Here is an 8,180-nt window from a genome sequence, read left to right on the forward strand (position 1 = left end):
TATGACTTTTATACCTAATATTTTAAGATAATGGATAGATGCGTTGTTAAAAGTTTTTGGATCCTGAACACTTAATTTATTGTTACTCCTTATATTTATCGAACTCTCCCTAACCATAAGTATTAGAGGCTAGATTTAACTCGACAAAGAGTGAAAGTGTGATTCTAATGTGGATCAAACTAATGATATGTGTGACTCACACTTGTGGGTAACATTATTCGTGAGTCCCACATTGACTAAAAATAGAGAAAATGTTAAGTGTATAAGAGGAAATTTATGGGCGCTTAGTTCATTGTGACACTCCCTAGATTTTACCAACAAATAGTTATACCATTAAGTACTTTTGTAACAAATAAAAGCCAACAAAAACCAAATTATTTTAATTTGGTTTTATTTTTTATTTTAAAAACCACATAATCGGTTAATCGAACCGATGTGTCTAATTATATCTTACATGCGTGCACGCCCAACATTGCACAACTCATACATGTCCCATGAAGGCTTGACTCAATACAATACAAACACAAGGTGATCGGTTGAAGTTGCACAAACACTAAAAAATTATTTATTTAATGTGTTCCTTCCTCTCAATGAAACAAAAAACACATGTTCCTTATATCTTAAACACTCGAAGTTAGGTGCAAGTGGTGATGACTATACACGATTCCTCCCAATTAGTTGCAAGCTTTTCCACTTGATGCGTTTCTGAAGCCGACATATGTTCTTCTTAGAATGAGTTATCCTGAGACGAAGGTCTTAGGGACAACTTTTTTTGTTATACTTTGAGACCATATGTTGTTTCACAATGACATTGATTATGAAGGACAGACGCCACATTCTTCCAAGAGATCTAACTTTTCTCTGCATTCTTCTTCGTTAAGTTCACCTGGTTTTCGATGTGAAGTATTTTCGATTAGCTCTCCTATTTCTATGGGAATTACCACTTTAGTTTTATATGTGAGTCGGAAGGGGGTTTCCTTTGTGGAAAATATGGAGTATAATGGTATGCCCAAATGCGTGTGGAAGTTCTTCTTCTTAATTATCATAGTGTCTTATAATCTATATCGTAGACCTTGTAGTAGAACTCTGTTTGATGACTCTTCCTGACTATTAGTATGATGATGTTCCACTGAGGTGAAATGGTGGACTTCTTGTATCTCATTCATAAATTCTTGGAATGAAATGTGTCCCATTTTTTGTCACCACGCCATGCAGGATATCGAATCTAGTGAGTGTTTCTCTTGAAGAAAAGTAAGATGTTATGGCCTGCAAAATTTTCCAATGGCTCTACCTCGATCCCTTGGGATATAATAGATCTCTGCACTCCCGAACAATGTCATGGCAGTTCTTACAATTGCTAAGTAATGTTTCATGATTGTATCATTGGCCCGATACTCGCCTCGGACTTGAGCCGCGATGAAGTTTGAGTCAGACTTGATCATTACTTCTTCAACTCCCGCATCAATTGAGAATAAGTAGAGAAAAGACATCAAAAAATATAAATAATAAATAAGAATACAAATGAACTTTTTTTAAATAGATAAGGTAAGAAAGACCACACCAAAGACTATTCTGGTTTAATTTTAAACCATGTAACCTACTCTAGCTCCCAAGAGCTTTCTCTTGAGATTTTTAAAACCATCTTGAGCTTTTACAAATGATCATCTCAACAACCTTAAACAACTACCTTGAGCTTTTACACAGTATCAACTCAACAACCTTATAGAAATACCTTGAGCTTTTACACAGGTTCAACCCAACAACCTTAAACCATGATTTTTACATGTTTATCTTGCAATTTTTAAATCTATTACAAAATCACAAAATAAATGAGCTTTTGAATAAACAAATTCAACACAATAGTAGTACAACATAACTCTCAGATGAAGTTTTTCACTCTCTCAACACTAAAGCAATGACTAGTGAATAAAACTTATAAAATAAGGGGAATATGTGAGATAAAAGAGATGATTATTTAGAAATTTTGTGTATTTAGAAGTGGAAAATTTTATAATTTATATAGGAAAAATTTATCTTAAAAAGGCAACAATCAATGGGCTTTGGAGCTTCATATTCGATTAGAACACTTACTTAATCAATTTGTAAATCCATAATAGGAAACCCTGATCTTTTTCGTCACTTAATCGATTAAGAAGTCTATTTGATCGATTAAGAGACGTTACTCTTTCTCTACACTATTAGATTAAGTTCCTAATCGATTAGACAATTGAGTTTTTCTTTCCTAATTTATTAGAAAGCTTCTTATATTAAATACTTGTCATGATTGGTGTTAAGAAGTTTTGACAAAACAATAAGAAGTTTGAAATGCTTTTATGTGTGCATGTGTGTATATCGCCTTAGTATTGCAAGAATTACTCTTACTTTATTTACATTTAATTTATCAAACTACAAGATAAAACATTAAGTTCAAGATCAACGAGCTTTCACAACTCTAGTTGATTTAATTTTGATTAGCTCATTCAAATAGAACTTTGAACACTTTGACTTATGCTTGATTCTTGACTGCTGATGTTGATAATGTATTTTATCTTTATCAGTTGTCATCATCAAAATCTTTAGAAGATATTACCTGCACAACACATAGAACCATAATACCTAGGCTTTAACGGTTTTCCTTGGTTCATATGAAACATCAAACTTGGAAAATTCCACTGCCCAATTTGTCTATAATAAAAAATAACTTTTATATTTTTAAATATGTTAAAATAAATCATCAAAAATGTGTTTTCATTAATGATCTTGTATGGACCTAAAGAAATGGTATTAAATTGGTTATATTTGTGAGATGGATAACTTGTAGAACTAACTATTCGTTAACGATTTGGTCGATGTCGATGGGTGGTACCTACAAATACTCTGACATCCAAGTTAGTAACTCAAGGAGGTAGGGAGAAATATTTTAGATTTTACATAGTGTGTACCTTCGTTTGATGCTTTAATACTACTTTTATATGAGTTTTGAGGCTTTATGAAGGTCTAGAACCTTGCAAAGTAAGATCATGTTCCAAATAGACAAGTGTCGGTGTATAATTGTTTCCTCTGGTAGGTTTATACTTGTGTTTGAGGACCCAGAACCTTCCTTGGGTATGAAGCTGGGGGTATGGCATTGTAATCATGTGTCATTGGTATGACATCATAATGGCGAGTGTATACGAACGAACTTTTGGCTTTATCGGTTCGTTATTGGGCCATGTGATAATAGGTTATAAATTCTATTGAGCCATAAGTTATATCTCGTCCAAGAGAGGAATAATTAATATATTTTATGTCAAAATACATTAACATAAACACTTTTTTGATAAACTCGCATTTTAAAGGTGTTAGTTTATCTATAAAATATTGGTAGTTGAGTGTTTGATCAATTTCGTAGTTGTTTTAATTCCACTATTGATTTGTAAATATGGGTAAGAAAACCCAAGGTGATTGTTTTACTTTAACAAAGATATAGGTTCAACAAATGATAGAGGTTTTGTCATCTTATGGTTCTCCTTCAATAATTTGCATGAATCAAATGTTTTTTTAGGGTTGGTTCATACTTGTTCCTGAGGTCCTGAAACCTTCTTTGGGTCTGTAACTGAGGGTATGACATTGTAATCTCATGTCATTCTAATGAATTCATAATGGTGAGTCCATTCTAACCGGCTTTTGATTTTATCAGTTTGCTATTGGGCAATATGTTACTAGGTTGAAAATGCTAGTGGCCAGAAGTTCTATCTCGACCCAGACAGGAACAATTAATTTATTTTATGTCAAAATACATTAACATAAATACTCTTTTGATAAACTTGCATTTTGAAGGTGTTAATTTATCTACAAAATATTGGTGATTGAGTACTTGATAGATTTCTTGTTTGAATTCCACTATTATTTACTTATTAATTTGTACTCAAATCTGAATAAGAAAATTCAAGATGATTGCTTTCCTATAACAAATAATAGAGGTGCAACAAGTTAAAGAAGGTATGAAAAATTTAAAGTGTTTTTAATGCTTACTTTATTAGTCACATTATCAAACTAATCTTATATGATTTATGTGTATCTTTTAGCTTTTAAAAATGGTTTGATTACATCCTAATAATGTATGTTTATTACATTTTTATTTTAATTTTTGGTCAAATGGTGTTCTTTCCATGCAAAAGCTACATTTAGTAGCTTCTCCAAAACCAAATATGCATTAAATTTAACTTGATCAATTCAAATTGAAAATAAAAATGTTTTGCGTTTTAACTATATGTATATTTGAATTTATTAATTTATTTAATATATATATATATATATATATAATATATATATATATATATATATATATATATATATATATATATATATAGATATATATATAATATATAATATTATTATATATATTATATATATATTATATATTATATATATATTATATATATATATATAATATAATATATATATTATATTATATATATATATATATATATATATATATGAGGGTAAATTATAACCGTTTTGAATAGATTGTGTGACTTTATTTTATTTTATTTGAAGGTGTTTCAAAAATAATTTATTTTAAAAACTTATTGTTTGAAAAAGTTATTGCATGAAACAGAATATTTAAATATATTTTTTTAGAGAGATAAGCATTTTAAACCGATGAACTCAACTGAATCAAAACAAATATTTAAAAAAAAACACTAAAAATCAAACTAAACTAATTAAATTTTATCGGTTGTGATATTATTTTTACTTAAAATCGAATGATATACCTCCAGTTAGACATCATCATCTATGTTCGAGTTTAAGATTAATTTATAGTGATTATTATCACTTTATTTATGCAAAGTAAAAATTTCATCTACTATTTTTCAGAAAAAACATTTAAAAAATTAAAGAAAAAATAATAATATTAATAATAAGAAAATGACATTTTATGAAGGGTGTTAGATTTTCTAAAATCCAATAAAAAATTATGAAACCCTCCAAAATTCAATAAATATAAAAAAAAAACCCAAAAATATGAGAAACACAATAATATTTTTAAAACATAAAAAATTACAAAAGAGGTTACGGTTAAACTCTGCAACTGAAGGCATGCACATTAGGCTTAATGAATAAACTTGATACTTCATGGGCTTTTATATGAGTTTGTGCCCATCATAATCCATCTGTCATACTGAGTTGTTTCATTTATACACCCTCCACCTATCCTCTATTCCCCAATCAAAATTATAAAATCTTTGTTTTACTCTTAATCATTGTTAAATAATTTCATTTATTTAATATCTGAGTTTATTAAACAAATAATATTTTTTCCAAATAAGAAATATTTTTGAGGTAACCGACTATTTCAAATTTTTAACTCAAATTTTGAGTTTTTTAATGTATTTTTTATATAAATATATATATATATATATATATATATATATATATAGTTGAATTACTACTCACATATTCTTCACATATTTGTTTTTTAAATAAATAAAAAATTCAAAAGATATAACGAGCTTCTATGATAATATCTTTGATTTTCCCTTAAATTAAATATTCCAAACTGTTTTAAAGCAAAATAAAAAATAAAATAAAAACTTTGTTGATGATCCATTTCAACTAGGATATGTGTATCTATCGTGCACCTTCAGAATTTAGAATCACATGCTCAAGAAATTCAAGTCACTTCCACTCAAACTAGCAAATACTTGGTGTCGTTATTGATGATATATAAATTAAATGCATGATGTGTGATCAAAGGAAACCAAACATGATTCCTTTCCAACACTTTTGGATGAATTAGAATAATTATTTGACTAAAGAATTCTTATAATCAGTGGTTTGTATGATCATTTTGGTCTTTCTAGCATTAGTGTTTAATTATCGCATCTAAACTATTCTCTAGTTTTCAAACCAAAAAAACTTATCTCTAGCTTTGTTTTTCCAATAGCTATTTTTGGAATATTGTCACTTTTATCGTGTCAGCTTGTGAGAATTGAAAAGGATGGACAATTAATTCCAAGTGCATGATGGAGATGATAGAGAGACACAAATAATTTGATGCCTTCAACTATCAACTAAATTCTTTTTGAAATCAACTATAGGGGATATCTTACAAACATGCAGTCCCTATAAAAATTATTTGATGGTTTATGATTTTTGCAACTCAAACCGGTGGAAGTCTAAGATAGGATGTGTATCGTTATACAGGGTAGACGTCACAATGAGTCGTTACTTTTTATAGTACAGATAATATTGTTGAATCTCTCAAATTCTTGTGACAACGTTTAATTGTAATGATTGTATATGAATTATTATCCGTCGTTGATGAATTATGGTTAATGAGCAGGTTGTATATCCCTTGTTTTTTCCTATCTTTTCAATTTCATTTTGTGTTAGAACCTTGCAAATTTATCCTCACTACTATAAATATACTGATTTTACCTCGGATACGAAGGGGATTTTATCTCGATTAGGCAAACTAGGTAACAAATGACGACGTGAAAACATGTCACTTTAGCCTTCGGTTTACGAATAATCAAGAGAATAGTTGAAAAGGTTATTGGTTTTATCACTACTACGGAAAACACATTTAATGACAGTTGTGAAACACATATAACGATGGTTGCAAGTCCGTTGTTAGGTAACATTTGATTGTATGTATGTTGGTTTCCACAACGGACGTGTGGTCGTGGTTATAAGTTAGGTAGCGCGCTACCTATCACAACGATTATATGTTTCATCCGTTATAGTATGTGTAAGAGTTTATTATAAAATATGAGATTTCTTGTTTTTCTCTGTCTCTCATTAACCATATACAACAATTCAAATAGATTTTTGAGATAATAATAAAAAAAAATATTATTTTTGAAAAATAATTTAAACGGTCCAATGTTTTTCTAATTGCATGTATCTTGTAATTCATGATTTTCTTCTTAACCCATATAATTTATTTCAATCTCAAATTCTTCAAAATAATGATGATGAATGGATGTCTTCTAAGTCTTTCACACAAAATTTGATTTCCTTTTTTTCCTAGTTCATTTTGCACATATCAAATCTTGTGTGAATGACTCGGACTGTCATCCGTTTATCATCGTTGTTTTGAAAAATTTGTGGCATTGGATCAAATTCTATAGGCTAAAGAGGAAATTATGATTACAAGATGCATGCAATTTGATAAACATTAGGTCGTCTAAGTTGATTTTCAATAATATTTTGATTTTTCTAATTATTGTCTCAAAAGTCTATTTAAATGAATGTAAGTTCAACGAGGGGTTAGTGAAACAAGCAATCACATATGATATAACAAACTCACTAACAACGTTTATAGCAAAAACATCAATTAATTAACATAGATTTGGAAAACTTGTTAATTAATCGTTCTTGAAAGCTATGAATAGGATAAAGTAGAAGGAAAAGTAGAAAACATGTGTTCGCTATGGGAATATTATATGAAAGACTCATACAATATTTTCACAGCTAACACACGTTAGCAACTCTCTTATTAGATTCATGTTCACACAACCAGTTGCATTAGTGATAAGTAAATAATTATAATCACTTGTTAGTTCACATGAAGAACCATTTATTAACAAATAACACAAAACAACATCAACAACATACAATAACACTTATCAACGACATACGTACCTTTAATTGAAAAAAATCGGAGAAAATTAAGACAAACCATCATGTGAATCACACCCATAATATACAAACTTATAAAATGAAAGAAGGATGAAACTGAGGAGAAAGCTGCAAACTTGTGTTAAATTTGAATGGATGTCATTTTAGGTATATCACACAAGTTTGTATCTTTTATTTCAGCGTCATACTCTCTTGTATTTTTTTCTTCATAGCAACACTAATCAATTGTAATCCTACAAACACCGTAAAAAATAGCATATTAACATAAGCTAGCAGTACATTGTAATCCAACAAAATTTTATCAACATACATAACAATAACATCAGCATAACAACAACATACACGAAAAATAAAGAATATGGAAAAAGATTTATCAACAACAATAACCAACAACAAAACATGTGAAATCGAAATAAATAATATAAAATTCATGTCAACTAACATTTATCAATAACAACAATATACAATAATAATAAAAAATCCATAAACTCTCGAAGAAGATAAATTATGTGAAAATCATGTGAGACATAACAACATCATACACGAAAACG

Source organism: Lathyrus oleraceus, chromosome 4 (genome assembly GCF_024323335.1).
Source record: "Lathyrus oleraceus cultivar Zhongwan6 chromosome 4, CAAS_Psat_ZW6_1.0, whole genome shotgun sequence".
NCBI classification, from domain to species: Eukaryota; Viridiplantae; Streptophyta; class Magnoliopsida; order Fabales; family Fabaceae; genus Lathyrus; species Lathyrus oleraceus.